This window comes from Gavialis gangeticus, unplaced genomic scaffold (genome assembly GCF_001723915.1).
Source record: "Gavialis gangeticus isolate Ggan-Ray unplaced genomic scaffold, GavGan_comp1, whole genome shotgun sequence".
Classification (NCBI taxonomy): domain Eukaryota; kingdom Metazoa; phylum Chordata; order Crocodylia; family Gavialidae; genus Gavialis; species Gavialis gangeticus.
The window spans coordinates 28,199,786-28,215,614 of NW_017729029.1; positions in this window are offsets into that span (position 1 = coordinate 28,199,786).

Consider the following 15,829-nt stretch of genomic DNA (forward strand, 5'->3'; position numbering starts at 1 on the left):
AGAGGGTGGAGAGTAGGGCTGTGTGAAATTTCTCTGGCTGTTTTGACTCGTTTCGAGCTGGAAACAGAGAAATTGAAACAAAACAAAGGGCTTTGAAACAGCCTCCAAATGAAACGAGGGCAATTGCAACATTTTGAAAGTTTCAAAACATTTTGAGTTTCAAAGTTGAAGCTGGGCTTGCCTGCATGGAAATGACAAAAATGGGAAACTGAGAAAAAAGGAAAAAGGGGAAAGATGCATGATGTTGCCTAATGAATACTTTCTGGCTGCCAGCTGGTTACTTGCATGCATATTTTCAGAGGGGCTATATTCTTGCAGCTCTCATTTAGGCCAGTAGTAGCTATGATTCTTCAGCTTCTGAAAGCTGGGCCATCTGCTGAGCAATAATGCTTATATTAAATAATCTTTCTTATTGAACATTATTTTGTGCTTGTAAAAGGAATCTATGAAATGACTTGATTATGATTTGACTGATTGATTGATTGATTTCTGTAGGATTTTAATGTAGTTCTTGTATTGTGGCCCCTAGTTTTGGGGGCTCAATGTAGTGTGTAAGGGCCTTGTTATATCTTATGCTGTGAGTTTCACAAATGTTGATTGGTGTTAGTGCTAGTTTGGAGTTTGGAGCAGTCACACACGTAGTCTAGAAATCTTCTCCGACTGTAGTCCCCTTCCCCCCTTGCACAGGTCTGACTTGCCACTAGAGGGCTGGTAAGCCGGAACAGGACTAGGAGTTGTAGCTGTGAGTTGCCACTAGAGGGCTGGTGAGCCAGATAGGCTTCTACCTTATAGAGGACTTCTATTTAGGTGGCACATCTGTGGAGAGTGGCCACGCCAAAACAGAACAGGAACTGGGTAGTGTAGATCAGAGATAATCCTGCCCTGCAGGGTCATAACTTTGAGCTGCATAACAAGTGCTTAAAACCACTTTAATGTGCTAATGTGCAGACAGTGGAGGTGTTAAGAGCTCCAGGAGCTGGCCAGAATTACCACAAAATAAGGTCTTGTGTGTGCACAAGTATATATCCTATGATTTATTATTTATTTATTTATTTTTGGCTGCTTCAGGGAACACTTTTTGTCATAAACCTAACAGAAGACATAGCTTGGTAACTTTTTCAAGGGAGCTCCAAGGTATCTGTTTGCTCAGGTTCATTAAACTATACCAAATTCTTTACTTGTCAGCATGACTTAAAAAACAACACATTGGGTTAGTGAAGTATAGCATAAGTTTTATGTCCACTTAAATAATTTTCTTTATATCATATTACTTGACTTGTCTTTTATTCTATGATTCAACCACTTTATCTATTTATTGTTCATAATACAATATATTTAAATACAATTCTTTGTAATTAAATACATGACAATTCACATGTAAACATCTACTTTTGTGAACTGGGTTGACATGAGTTTAAAAGTGAAAGTTTAAGCTAAATTTTAATTTATGAGGTAAGACACTATCAAATATTCATATGAGGTTCTTCACAAGTCTGAATAAAATATGAGTAACTCACCTAGCGAGTTAACAATCAACTGTTTCTGAGTAATACTGTAGACAAAAATATTTAGTGCAAGAGAGTTATCTTTTCTGAAAAATGCCACCAAGCATGGTATCAATAGCTATTATGTTTACTGCAGGATTCTGGAAATATAACAGCAGATGAGTCCCTACATGAAAAATAAAAACCAAACCTTGCTTGTTTCTTTAGAGAAATTATTCTATATGTTTTCACTGTAGATGGGTTGGGTCCAGTTGTTAATATTTTTGGCATATGAGCAGTACCTCTTGAAATGAATGATTTTTCTGTGATGCTAGCTTAACACTGGTTGCTGCCCATTGGTGTTTATTGAAGGAGTACTAGACCCATGGTGCATAGATTCTTCTGTACATATTTAAAAGATACTTTGTCTATTATTACAGATAATGTTAGTAAGGGATGTGAACCATTTTCTTTAAATGCCTGTACTAGGCTCTTGGGGCAGGGTCTCATAGGTAGACCACATATAAAAAAAAAGGCTGTGTGCATTAAGCCAAACCCACTGCTTTGGAAAGAGTTTAACTTACCATAATTCTTTTCACTTCCTGCAACCTACAAAATTACAACATATCCCAATTCAGGGAGTTATGTAAGGATCTGACAAGTTTAAATTTATGAGGGTGCTATTAGTTGGGACTTACACTTGGGCAAATACTAACATAACTTGATATATCTGAGTCCAGTAGCATAACTAAGGGTGGGCAAGAGGGGCACCTGCCCAGCTGCCAGTTAGGTGAGGTGCCAGAATCATCCCCACCCTGTGGAGTGCAAGACCCAGCAACATACCTATGACGAGAACTCAAAAATTAGTCTCTGGCTGCTGTGCCTGCTCAGTGGGGACTGTTTAGGAGTTCCCAGCATGGAAAAGACTGCTGCCCCTGCCTCTGATCTCAGAACTTGTGCCCTCCCCCTCACTGCTCTTAGAATCCAAGTGCTCTCAGTTAAGGCATCATGAACCTCTCCCAGTCTCCCTCAGGGATTGGCCCAGGCACTAAGTCAGCTTGTTACACCACTGTTGGGGTCTTGAATTATACACTTGTTGTCTGCAGCAGTTAGTATCAAGAGACCTCTTCTTTTCATTTACGTTTTTGTTTTGTCTTTCCTTCGGAAACACTGTATCTACAGATTCCTTTTACCTTCCAGCTCCTGTTAATCAGAAGTTTGAATCTTACTGTTTTACCCACTTTGCTATTCTTTGTAGGTCATCTTTGATTTGCAGATGAAGTTGGTGGTCTAAGCTTATTCAAAGTCCTCCTACATAACATGATTCCCTTTGTCTTTGCCATAATCTTCTTTTAATAAGTTCAGTAATACACTTCTTAATGTTCAGTAGCATGATATAGGTGGGTGTGTTGACATATGTATATGTGGTTTTGCTGACTGATCAATGTCACACACATGCACCTGGGGTTTTGGTTGTAGCCATGTTGTTTAAAGGACTTAGGCAGGCAAGGTTCTTAGAGTAGATGTGCTTTCTTTCATTAAACCAGCTGAGTAGTTGCAAAAAAGTTCTTGGCAAACTTCTGGGTGCAGTCACCCTTCTTCAGGCATAGGGAGCCTCTGCTGGTCTGAGACCCCAAGGAATGAGAAAAACTAAAGTGTGGCAATAATTTTATAGCTGTTTGGACCTTCTTAACGCACCATAGTTACTTTGTACGTGTAGTCGGTCTAAATTAATTGTGTCATTAACCAGGTAATTATGTAATATATGTTGTCACGGCCCCGGAGCTGGCAAGCCAAGCTCACGGTCGTGGTCATGGTGGGACGGCCGGGTGGTGGCAAATTGGATACGGAACAGTCGGGATTTCTGGCGTGGAGTTCTGAGGCACGTAAGCGTAGTGGTTTTAAACAAAAGTGATTTGACTTACGCTTAGAAGGCGTAGGTAGAGTTGCTCTCTTCAGTTACAGTGAATACAAACAACAGAGGGGTCCGTTGGCCCACGGGGTTCTTAAGTGAGCCCTTGCTATCTAGCCGGAGCTAGGGGCGGCTGCTCAACTTAATAGTCCCAGGGCTGGTCAACGGCTCATTAAAGGAACAGAACGAACAACAAAACTGTAACGATGACGAACGAAGACTGAGTCGTGACGCCAGTCCAATGGACGAAACGGGTGGTCGAAGGAAAAGCCGAGGTCAGGAGCCGAGAGATGATGCAGCGGAGGGATGAGCCGGATCGTGGTTGATAATGGAAGCCGAGGTCAGTCAAATGCCAGGTAAGTAAAAGCTGGAATCAATGTCGGAGCCATAGAAGTAATCGAAGTCGGGGTCAAAGCCAGTAAGTTCAGTAATCGGAATAATCGGTACACGAGGAGACGAAATTAAAGGTATGAATCCGCTGTGTGAGATTGTGAGGAGAACCAGGGGACTGACTCCCAAATCGCTCTCTGCCTCGCAGTCCCTGCTGACAGCAGCCTCTGCTACAGACAGCACACGGTCTCTCACCACCCTCTCACTAGTGACGCCCACACCACCCCCACTCTGTGGGGGCTCACAGGTCTTTATACGAATTTTAGTGACCAATCAGATCCTATCCTGCAAAGAAATTTCTAGTCAGATTATGTCATGCTGCAGAAAGACTGAGCATGTGCCTGGTCAGGTTTTGTGGGCAACTGAGCATGTGCGAAGCTGAAAAGTAGGTCACAGATGACTGACAGGCCCAGGGGTCGAGCAGAGGGCATGCAGCCTAGGCTGTCTGCACATGTCAGGATCGACTCTCCTGTATTGGCAGCACACAAATCTAATAATTTCCATTGACATATGTGTTGATTAAAAACCCACTGTTTCAATTCAGGGACTTCTGTCTGTTATGGAACAGTGAGGGCCTGCAGCTCACCACCCCTAGCCATGGAGGCTCTGCCAGAAAAAAAAGGTGGGGGGTGAGGGGCCCAATCCTTTTTTTTTCCCCTGGAGCCTGCCTGCCAGCCTCTCCTACAGCTAGTGGATGAGTTGCCAGTAAGCCCTGAGCTGCTGTGGGGCCTGGTCCTTCCTTCCACAGCATCACTGCCCCCAGGCAGCACCTGCCTGCTAGCAGATGCCACCCACCCAGGTGGTACTGGGGGGTGTCGTTGATGTAGAGGGAAGGACGCCCCCCACAGCTCAGGGGCTGTGCAACCCAGTAGTAGCTCATGGGGGGGGAGTGGCATCTCCTTCAACCAGGGGGCAAGCTGTTGGTAGGCCAAGAAGCCCCTGAGCTGCAGGGGGCCCCATTCATTCCCTCCATGGTAGCAGCGCCTCCTGGGGCTGCCCAGGTAGGCTGCTAGCACGTGGGTGCAACCTGAGGGGTGCCAACACTTCAGAGAGGAGGACCAGGGCACCCTGAAGCAGTAGGCCCACTGGCAGCTCACCCCATAGCTGTGGGAGATGTGGGGAGGCTCCGTCAAAAAAGATGCTCCAAGCCACTTGTTTTTTCCTTGGTGGAACCTGCCTGCATGAGCTGCCACCAGGTTGTGCAGCCCCTGAGCTGTACAGGTGCCAAGTGTTTCCCCCCATTGTGGAGGTGCCCCTTGGGGCTACCCAGGCAAGGTGCTGGTGGGCAGGTGCTGCCTCCAGTCACAGGCAGCACGTAGCCTGATCCAGCAGTTCATGGGGTGCTGGAAGCCCAGGCATGATCATTGAAGCTTGGGCTTCTCTTGGTGGGATTCCAGCACCCCATGAACTGTCCTGTCTTCCTTCCTGCCACCTGGGACTGGCAAGGAACAGGATGGCTTGCCCCTGGGGCAGTGCAGAAGGGCACCTGGGCATGCTGATGGTGAGGACAGTGCAGGGTCACTGTAAGCATGCCAAGCCCAAGCTTCCCCTGGCACACCTGGGCTTCCAGCGCCCCATACACCACACTCACCACCTTCTCCAGATGTATCACTGCTATTTGTTACATAGCAAACCAAAATACATCAGATTATTTTTATTTTGCTACATAACAAATTCATTTGAATTGAAATATGCTACCGCATGTGCACAGCATGTCAAAATTGAAATGTTACATGCCACCACTGGTGTAAACTTTGATGCCATTAAACTGGTAAAAAAGGGCAATTAAAACAATTAAAACGCCAATTTTGTCACATGTACAAGTGCCTGTAATGTATAGGAGGGGCCTGAAAGTCATCTGATATTTCTTTAAATAGGTAAATAAAAGTAGTAGTTAATGAGTTTTCTTAAAAGATCAGCTTCTGGACTGCACAACAACCACAAACACTGGCATCAACTATACCTTTTTATATACTATTTTCATGGGAGAGTCAGGAGCTTAATTTTCTGACTAAGATGGAAACTAGTATCCATGGATCTTTATAGAATGTGGTTAATAGGATCATTTTCACAGATCTGTAATATGAATTTGTTTTTCCAATCTCAAAAGTTTAAGTTTTTATTTGGAAGTAACCCTATGCAAATGGATGATTTGGGTTTTTCAGGTAAAAGTAGGATCTTTCCTTTTCAGGATTTGATAATTTTAATATATGTAAAACATTTAAGAATCAAGTGGCTTATCTTTAAAATCTCTTATATTGAAGTGTAGTTAGATGCCAGCTTCATATGCATTGGCTAATTGAATCTGTTGTTTTTTTAAGTTTTGCAATTCTTTTTTACTATCAATATTTCAAGAATAGCACCATAATAATATTTGTGCTTACTTATTTTGGAAAGTGGTTGCTTCTTTTACACATACCTTTTTTACTAATTGTAATATGTTACAGTAAATTGACAAAATGTTCAACAATTCTTTTAATTTTTTCAGTATTTGTTCTGCTGTCCTTGTTGCATTTCTCCCAGCTTGGAAAACGAAAAACTAATAAAGCCACTGTAAATTTAAGCTTCCAGGGCTTTTAGATTGTAAATACTGTCTTAAGCTATTAGATTTCATTTGAAAAAAAAAGATGATGATAAATAGCTTTTATTAACAATGAAATGATAATTTATGGGTAGTATCTATTAAATAATTTTAAAACCTCTCTCTACATTTTGAGACAAATTTGAGTTGGCAGCCTCACCTTAAGATATTAATGGATCACTTTAATGAAGTAGGTGTATAGGCTAAGTAGCTAAAATGCATAAGAATGGAATAGCATTAATTGAATGTACTTTAATTTATCATGTATGCTAAAGTACTATGGTGAAACAATTTATTTCTGACATACAGTAGACCTTGAGGTAGCATAAGTGTCCAACAGGTGAATATCTTTAAACTTGGTACAGGTCTAAAACAGAAGGCCAGAAAAAAAAATTCCTGGAGCATTATCAGTAGCTTTCAGGGCTCTAAATTGGAAGAGGAAAGGAATACAGAAAACTTTGGCAATGTATAGAGTATAACCCACTAGTTTTGTGTTGGTTTTTTTGGGGGGGGGGGCGTTGTTTGTCTTTTAATAATACCAGAATAATACTTTTCCTATGAGATGTACACAATATAAAATTAGGCACGAGGAGAACAATGAGTTATATATATTGTTTGATGAAAGAAAAATGCTATCTCTTCAAAACTTCTGAATAAAATTGTGAAATAAAAGCCAAATTAAAGATTTGTACACAATGTACAAAGAATGTACATTCTATTATGCCATATAGTAAAATGAAACATAACATCTAAGGAGCAGCATGCAGCAAATTGTTTTCTGCTTCTTGAACCAATGAAAAAATGGGTCAGGGAGGGAGGAACGAATTAACACCCAAGTGAATTTCAGATTTTTTGTTTATTTTAATGCATCTTATCTTCTCTGAGAATTAGACTTGTAAGTAAAGGCTTGTACTGAATTAATTTATTTGCAGTGTTTATATGGTTATACTTAGGGTGCTAGAAAATATTGCACATGTGTATGTTGAAACAATGGGATGTTGTTCCTCATCCAAATAATTTTATGTTCACCTCTCCTAATTCGATCTTGGCTAGTGTGGGCTTCATTTGTGACTACACATTGCAAACAAACAACAGTTCCAAGATACAACAAAAATATACTTGCATTGATATTATGCCAGCCAGCCCTGACTGTTAGAGCATCCAGAATTAGATACCAGTGGTTCCAGGACTGGCAGGATAAATAATAAACAGCCTTTTGAGGATCCTGTTAGCTCAGTCATTAGTTCTGTGATGAAGCTTTGGTTTATCTAACCACTGGGAAGCATTATAGAATCATAGACTCAAAGGACCAGATGGAACCTGTAAGATCATCAAGTCCAGTCTCCTGCCATGGGCAGGAGGTTAATGGGATCAAAAGAGCTCAATGAGATGCTTGTCCAGCTTCCTCTTGAACACCTCAAGAGGTGTTCATCACACTTTCATCAGTATGATGAAATCATCAGCAAAGTTAACTGAACATTCAGAGGAGGGCCACTCGTATGGTTAGGGGCTTACAGGACAAGCCCTATGAGGAAAGACTGAGGGACCTGGACATCTTCAGCCTCCACAAGAGAAGGCTGAGACGTGATCTTGTGGCTGCCTACAAATTCATTGGGAGTGTGCAACAAGGTATCGGAGACGCTCTGTTCACCAGGGCACCTCTTGGGGTAATGAGGAACAATGGTCACAAACTGACAGAGAGCAGATTTAAGCTAGATATCAGGAAAAACTTTTTCATGGTAAGTTCTCCTTTGTGACTGGTGTAGGAGACGTATTGAGGGGTGGGTCTAAATTATGCCTAAGAGGCCCCTTAGGTCTGTGGACTAAGGGAGACTTTCTTTTTTCACCTCTGACTTGGGGAAGTGCCCCAAGTGCCTGTACTGGGTCGAGTACCCATAGGACTATTAAGCCTGTGTTTTCCCGAGGACACAGGGCCGAGACAGTCCCTTCTCAGGCTGGTGGCAGCTTACATTACCCTCAGGCTAGTGGGTGTGCTCCAGGAAGGGGGACAGCCGGACATGAGGCACCCCTAGGCAGGCACTCTGAGCCTGGAAGGTGGTCGGGTGCAGGGAGGTGGGTAGCTCAATGCAGGAGCATCCCCTACTGGCCCGCCACACAAGTCACCTGTCAGTCTTCTCTTCTCAGACTGAACAAACAAAGTTCCTGGAGTCTCTTCTCATAGGGCCTATCCTCCACACTCCTAATCCTATGGTTGCCGTTCTCTGTACCCTTTTGAGCTTCTCTGCATCCTTCCTGAAGTGTGGTGCCAAGAATTGGACACAGTACTTCAGCTGTGGCTACACCAACACCAAATAGAGGGGGAGGTGTATCTCTCTGGATCTGCTGATACATGCCAGAGTTCTATTTGCCCTGCTTGTGAATTCATCACACTGTTGGCTCATATTCACCTTCTGGTTGACTTTCTTGCCTAGGTCCCTTTCAGATGCAAAACCAGGCAGTGGACTACCACCTATTTTATAGTTGTGGTGAAGGTTCTTCCTATCCAGGTGAAGGACTCAGCACTAGTCCCTATTGAACCTCATCTGATTGCATTTGCATAGGACCAATGTCTCAAGGTCGTCCTGGATCCTTACCCTATCCTTAGATGTGCCCACATTTTCCTACAGCTCTGTGTCATCCACAAACTGAATCATTGCACTTTCCACCCCCTCATCCAAGTCATTGATAAATATGTTAAAGAGCACAGGCCCAAGCACTGATCCTTGGGGGACACCACCAGAGACAATCCTCCAGGATGAGGCCATCCCATCAGTTATAACTCTCTGGGATCAGCCTCTGAGCTAATTGTCAACCCACCTCACTGTAGACTGGTCTAGGCCAGTAACCTCCAGCTTAATCAAAGAGCTCTCATGGGAAACAGTATCAAAGGCCTTGCTGAAGTCCAGGTAAGTGATGTCAGCCTCATGTCCCTTGACCAGCTGGTTAGTTACCTGGTCATAAAAAGACACCACATTTGTTAGGCATGACCTACCCTCAAAAAGCTGTGCTGGTTTCTTCTTTATACCCCACCAGTTACAAGCTTGTGGTAGATGGTCTCCTTAACAATTTTTTCAAAGATTTTTTCCTAGGACTGAGGTTAGACTGACTGGTCTGTAGTTTTCAGGGTTGTCCTTCTTCTCTTTTTTAAAGATGTGTACCATGTTAGCCCTCTTACAGTTGTTCAGGACCACTCCTAAATTCCATGACTGTTTGAACAGCTTTGCCAGAAGCCCTGCTATGAGCTCAGCCAGTTCTTTTAGGACTCTCAGATGCTGGTCATCTGGCCCAGCAGACTTGAACATATCCAAATGTTCTAAGAGTACCCTCACCTGTTTGGGATTGATTCCATGTGGGCTATTGTCTTCCTTATGTTCTCTGGGCCTCTAGACAGGTGAACAGCTCCTGCCTTATTTCAGGAACACCAATGTGAAGTAAGTATCTCCTTTTGTGGGGATCAACAGTGGGTTGTATCCCCGAATTCGGTAGGGGTCCCACAGGACCTTTTTTTTGTCTTTCTTGTTCTCTATGTACCTATAGAAGGACTTTTTGTTGTCCTTTATTTCAGTAGTCAGCTTGATCTCCATGCCTGCCTTGGCTTTCTGCATCTCATACCTTCAAACCTGCAGACCCTGGCCATATGATTATACTCCTTTCTAGATGCTAAACCATGTTTCTAATGCTTATATGCTTCTTTTTTCTTTTTCAAAAGTTCCATGATATCCCTGTTGAGCCAAGCAGGTCTCTTGGTCCCTTTCCCACTTTTTGACCACATGGGGATGGCCTCTTTTTGAGCAGTGAGAACTGCCCCCTTAAGGAAGCTCCACCACTACTGAAGTCCCAAATCATACAGTTGCTGGTTGCAGAGGGCCTTTCTAACTAGACTCCTGAGTTTATCAAACCTGCTCTTCTGAAATCAAGGACTTCTGTTTTACTGGCTGAATTCCCAGCCTTTCAGTGGATGGTGAACCTAATCAGGTCATGATCACTGTCACCCAAAGTACCTCCATTCTTCAGGTCTCTTACCATGTCTTCCCCTTTGGTAAGCACTAAGTCCAGAGTTGCTTTACCCCTAGTCAGTCCTTCCACACCCTGTGTCAAGAGCAGGTCATCAATAGCTGCCAGGAAGTTTGGGCCTGATGTGAACAGTTTTCTTGCACTTTCAGTTAGAGCATCTTGCTCAAACCCACTCTTCTGCCTGGTCTCTGTGGCATCCTTCTCCAGGTGTAGGGCCTGACAGTAAGCATTGATATCCACCTTGTGTTCCCTCATGGCTCGCAGTCTGCTCACCTCCTTCTGGAGCTCCCTCACCCAGGCCCCCAGAGTCTCCACCAGACAGCACATTCCACAAGTGGGAGTGCTTGAACCCTAGAACCAAGCCTCCAGCAGATGTGCCAGGCAGCCTCCACAGCCTGGAGACAAGGGTTCCATCTGCATAGAGGCTGGGACCCTAGGCTCTGTCCAGGTAAAGACCACTGAGGTGCCAAGTTGGGGTGGTTCATCCAGATCAGGGAGCCTATGGGTGTGGCATGTACGAATCACCATGTTGCAGGGAGGGCCCTGTTCATTCGGCTCCTTAGGTGCTTGTTTGAGAAGGAAACAAGGTGGGTGTAATTACCCCATGTGGTCCTGACCAGCAACTCTTGTTGTTGCTGTGGCCTGGTAGACAGGCTCAAGTAGTTACTTGCAAGGGGATTCACAGAAAGCCGATTGTTTAAACATAAATGGCACATCTAGATGAGTGTGCACATGTGGTATGCAGCACCACAGACCCATCTGCGGTGCTGCATACTGCATGTGCCTCACATGCAGGTGTTCCCTGAACTGCTAATTTGCAACATGGGGGTGAGAGGAGGGTTTTGCACCTAATGTAAAAAAAAAATGCTTAAAAAAAAGTGGAGTGGCACACTTGGTGGTAGTGTACACCACCCAAAACTGGAGCCTAGCCAGCTGAATCCATGCTCTGGCTCCTGGCTAGGCTTCCTGCTGCCAGATTGCCACAGCTGCAGCCTTTGGAGGCCTTCAGGACCCAAGGTAGGGCTGATTGGGCCAGCCTAGCCTTCCCTATTCCACCCAGGGCAACACTGCCACTGCTATTCCCAGAAAAATGCATATTCCTGCTCATGGGGACATTCTCATGGATTCCAACTAAATATGTAGATTCTCTCCTTCTTAGATCAAAGCTGATGTGCTTCAAACAAAGAAATGCTTTAAACAAAGAAATAAAGGAAGGAGGTTGGGAGAGATGTATGCCATGCTTGGTATTAATTCAGAGAAAGAGCCATCTCAAGTAACTGAGAATATAGCAAGGGAAAAAGGAACACTGCAGGGATAGAAAATACTTATAATGATGGGAAAAAAGGAACTAGCTATATTATTGAGTTAATGAAAAGGCTGCAGCTAATCAGCTAAGAAATTGGATGAGGTCAGTGATAACCAGCTGTGATATCTGCATGCTAACACAACAAAATGGGGAAATAGAACTACCAGTAAAAGTCATAAAGCCAGATTGTATGGAGAATAAAGAAATGTGATGGGATAGCAGTTGTAGCCATGACATATGTATGGAGGGTATTCACTTTTTTAGGGAAGATAGGAAAAAGTAAAGGTATGGATCAGTGGTGTTACACATGAATGATTATGATAAGAGTGAGACTTGGGCAAAAGTTCTTTGAGGAAGGATTGCAAAAGGAGTTCTTTGGGTCTCCTCTAAGATCCTACAGTTGAATTTAAATAGAGAACTATAGAACACTACCATAATATCCTACTGAGTTTTTGTTTTCCCTCAAAAAGAGCCATAAAATCCCAGTCACCTTATCATTGAGGTTGGCCTGTGTAACAGGGAGGCAAGCTTGGACCTGTTACAGGGGATGCTCCATGTAAACTTACAGGGAGATGGAGATGTAGAGCACAGGGTGGTGACATCATTTGGCTCTGCCCTATGGTGCGAGCATCCCACACCTAAAGAGAGACTCTGATTATGGACCAAAATGGGAATTAGATGGAAGCATTGAAAAGACTGCTGCCAGCACACTTTTACTCCCAGAACAGGACAGGATGAGCAAAAAAGCAACCAAGGAAGGTTGTGGCAGCCTGCACAGAGATGCAGGATGTCAGTAGCAGCAGTTTTTGACACAGAGTAGCTTTCCTGGAAAACAGAGGCAACTTACCTGAGAGAGAGAGAGGTGAGACCACTCCAGTGAAAGGGGAGGCTGGAATTCCTTAAACTGTAAGGTGTACCCAAAGGGAAGAAGAACAAAGAAAGATAAATTGTAAGGTGAGATGAGCGGATAGCAGTCCACCTGCTGTAAAGACTATGAAGTATTGAAGTAGACCCTACTGACTATGGTTCCTTGTTTGTGACCACATCGGGTATTTTCCTCAGAAGACATTGAGGGGAAAATATAAACTTGGCTATATGATTTACAATCTTCTTTGTTAGATTATTTACATATTCTCCCCTCAAGGGCATAGCAGAAGAGTGGACAAACAAAGATAGCTGCCAGGTTTCCAGATTTAGAAGAAAGACCTTAAGGTCTGTACTTACCTGTAACAAACTGTAATCAAAGCAGTATAGTTCTACTCTGCAATGCAGAGAACCCTATATGGCTCCCTTACGGATCATGGTGAGGAATATCTGTCTGCTGTCCTGAGAAATGTGGTACAGGATGGTTATTGCTACTGTCAGAGTGCCAGAGCAGACACCCTAAAGTAACATGAAGTGTTATGTGTCTTGAAATGGTGATGGAGGGGGGGTGGTGGCACTGGCTTAGCTTTCAGTGGAAAGCCACCGTGGCTAGGTAGCAGAGATCAGCATCTCCCCTGTGTTCCTGGTGACATGGTATCTGTCTAATGCTATTTAAATTGCCCTACTCTACTGGCATGAGAAGCCCTGCTCCTAGTTAAGATTTGTAGAACTCTGGCTGTACACCCCTGGGGCAGTCCATGTTATGTGTCACCACTGGAACCAGAAAGTCAAGAAATAGCTTGCAAGATGTTCTGGCCTCAAACCATGCAGAGCCACTTTTCAGCAATATAGACATGTTAAAAATGAGTTGATTTCAACCGATTTTTTTTCTCTCAGTGGACTTCATATGGAAAAGACTAGTGATCTTGAACATTTCTTGCACTAAAAGAAACATGTCTGAGGTTAACATTTAAATATTTAAAAGACAGTCCTGATTTCATTCTTCCCAAATACAAATTAACTGAATGTACTTTGCTCACACTTTTAGGAGAGGTCAAATCTAAGCTGTCACCTACACATAATAATGATATAAAATAACCACTCACTATCTCCTTCCCTGCATCCCTCAAAAAAATTAGGAAAATTTGGATTTTGAACTAAAAAGAGATGGTTAGCTGCATGTATCTAATGGTATTTGAATTTAAGAATGCTATTTAAATCTTTAACAAGGTAATATGTTTGAAAATGTTGTAGTCTGGAAAATATGTGAGAGGCAAGGTTTTTTGTGATATATTTTATTGCTGTTACAGAGATATCTTTCTTTAAACCTGTAAAAAGTTTCCATTTAACAAAAAATATTTAGAGAGACATGGAAAGAGAGAGACTTCCTTTTGACTTTTTAAAAATGTTATTAAACAAATATTAAAAACAAATGGTCAAGGGTAAGGGTGTGTGTCCCTCCCAGACACTGAGCATAAAATACTTATTAATAACAAAAAAGATGTCACCAGATATTGTGGCCTAAGCAAGAGCTAGCATGCCTGCAGTTTTGACCTTGCTGTGGCTTAATACATACATGTGACACGTGTTTTGCTTTAAAAAATTAGCGGTGTGGTTTCTCTAAACCCCCTACACCCATCTCCTTGAAACTTGGCAGGATACATGCCCTCAAAAGGGGATACCATTCCTCCCATTTTAATCTAAATCAGGCCATAAATAACAAAGTTATAGGCTATTTCAACATTTCCCATTATAGCCTATGGGCAAAATATTGAAACAGCACTGAAATGGCAAAACATTTCAACTTTCCTCATTTTGTTTCAAGGCTGTTTTGACAATATCTGTTTTATTTCAATTTTGCTGTTCAACCTCAAAATGAGTAGAAACAGCATGAAAACAAAACTGGTGGCGAAATTTTGTACAGCCCTACTTCCACCTTGCAGAGGTCCCATCAATAGCCCAGTGTGACACAAACTAATCCACCTTTTTTTCTGCAAGGCAAATTGACAAAATTCAAATGTGACACACACCCAAACCAGAAGGCAGAAGATTTGGAGGTTATCATCGGATCCAGTCTCCATGAGCTAGTTTCTGCAGCTTTTCAGAGCTGCCATCTTTGTTGCCCTGAGGGGTCAGGCCAATGCTCAGAATCTCAATATTGCACTGTTAGACAGGAGGGCATCGTGTATAACTGCACATGCACACATAAAAATCAATTAAGCACACACTTACTAAGTGAATACACCCGTGTTAGGCATACACACTCACACTACCAGCTCAGGCACATACACTATACACCCCAAAAATTAGACACTGAATACTAATTTGTATATCATACACACAATATACAATATACATATATAATATATACACACACACACACACACACACACATACATACACACACACACACACACTCTCACACTAGCAACTCAGATACACGCACGTTCAAAATAACTAGTCTAGGTTCATGCACACCTATTACCAGTTTAAGCCCACACCAAGTTTAGACAGAATCAATTACCAGTTACCAACCCCTGCACATTCAATACACATACGTGGATTACTAATTTATATACCACACACAAACACAATGATGTATATATATATGTATTCACTATTTTACACACATACCACCCACCTACACATACACACAGGTGAGTTCCTAAGTTGGGTATGTATGTGCTTGGTGTACTTGAGATACCTGGGGAAAGGTTAAGGTAAGAAAGTAGAAGTGTAGAGAATTAAAGTTACCAGGACAGGGATTAGAACCGGTAGACTACAAGGGCCTGGGCTGAAGAACTGAGGCTTGGGAGTAACTTTAGACTAATTGATCTCAATTAATTAAAAGGCACTGCCTAAAGCATGCTGAACAGGGAAGCATGCTGGCACAGAGTCTAGGACTGGAGCCAGAGATATGGGGGAGCTGAGAAGATAGATGGGGAGGGGGGAAAATGTGACTAAGGGAAAGTGTGGGTGTTAAAGAGGGGCTCTGGGTGTGGGGAGCAAGAGGATGGCTCTGGGGCAGCTAGAGAAGTTGCAGAGAGCAGCAGTAGGTACTGGAAGCTGGGGAGAACTGTAGGATGGCTAATAGGAGATGGTAAGCTGCAGGAGGGGGGTAGAGGGGAGCCTGAAAACAGAGAAACAAGCAGCATAAAATCACAGGAAAAGCAGTAGACAGCAGGGAGAGCAGGAAAGCAAGGAGAGGCTAAGAGGTAGCAGAAAAAGGGAGATGGAATTGGGAGGACATTGGGAAACTAGCAGAGAGGGTGGGAACT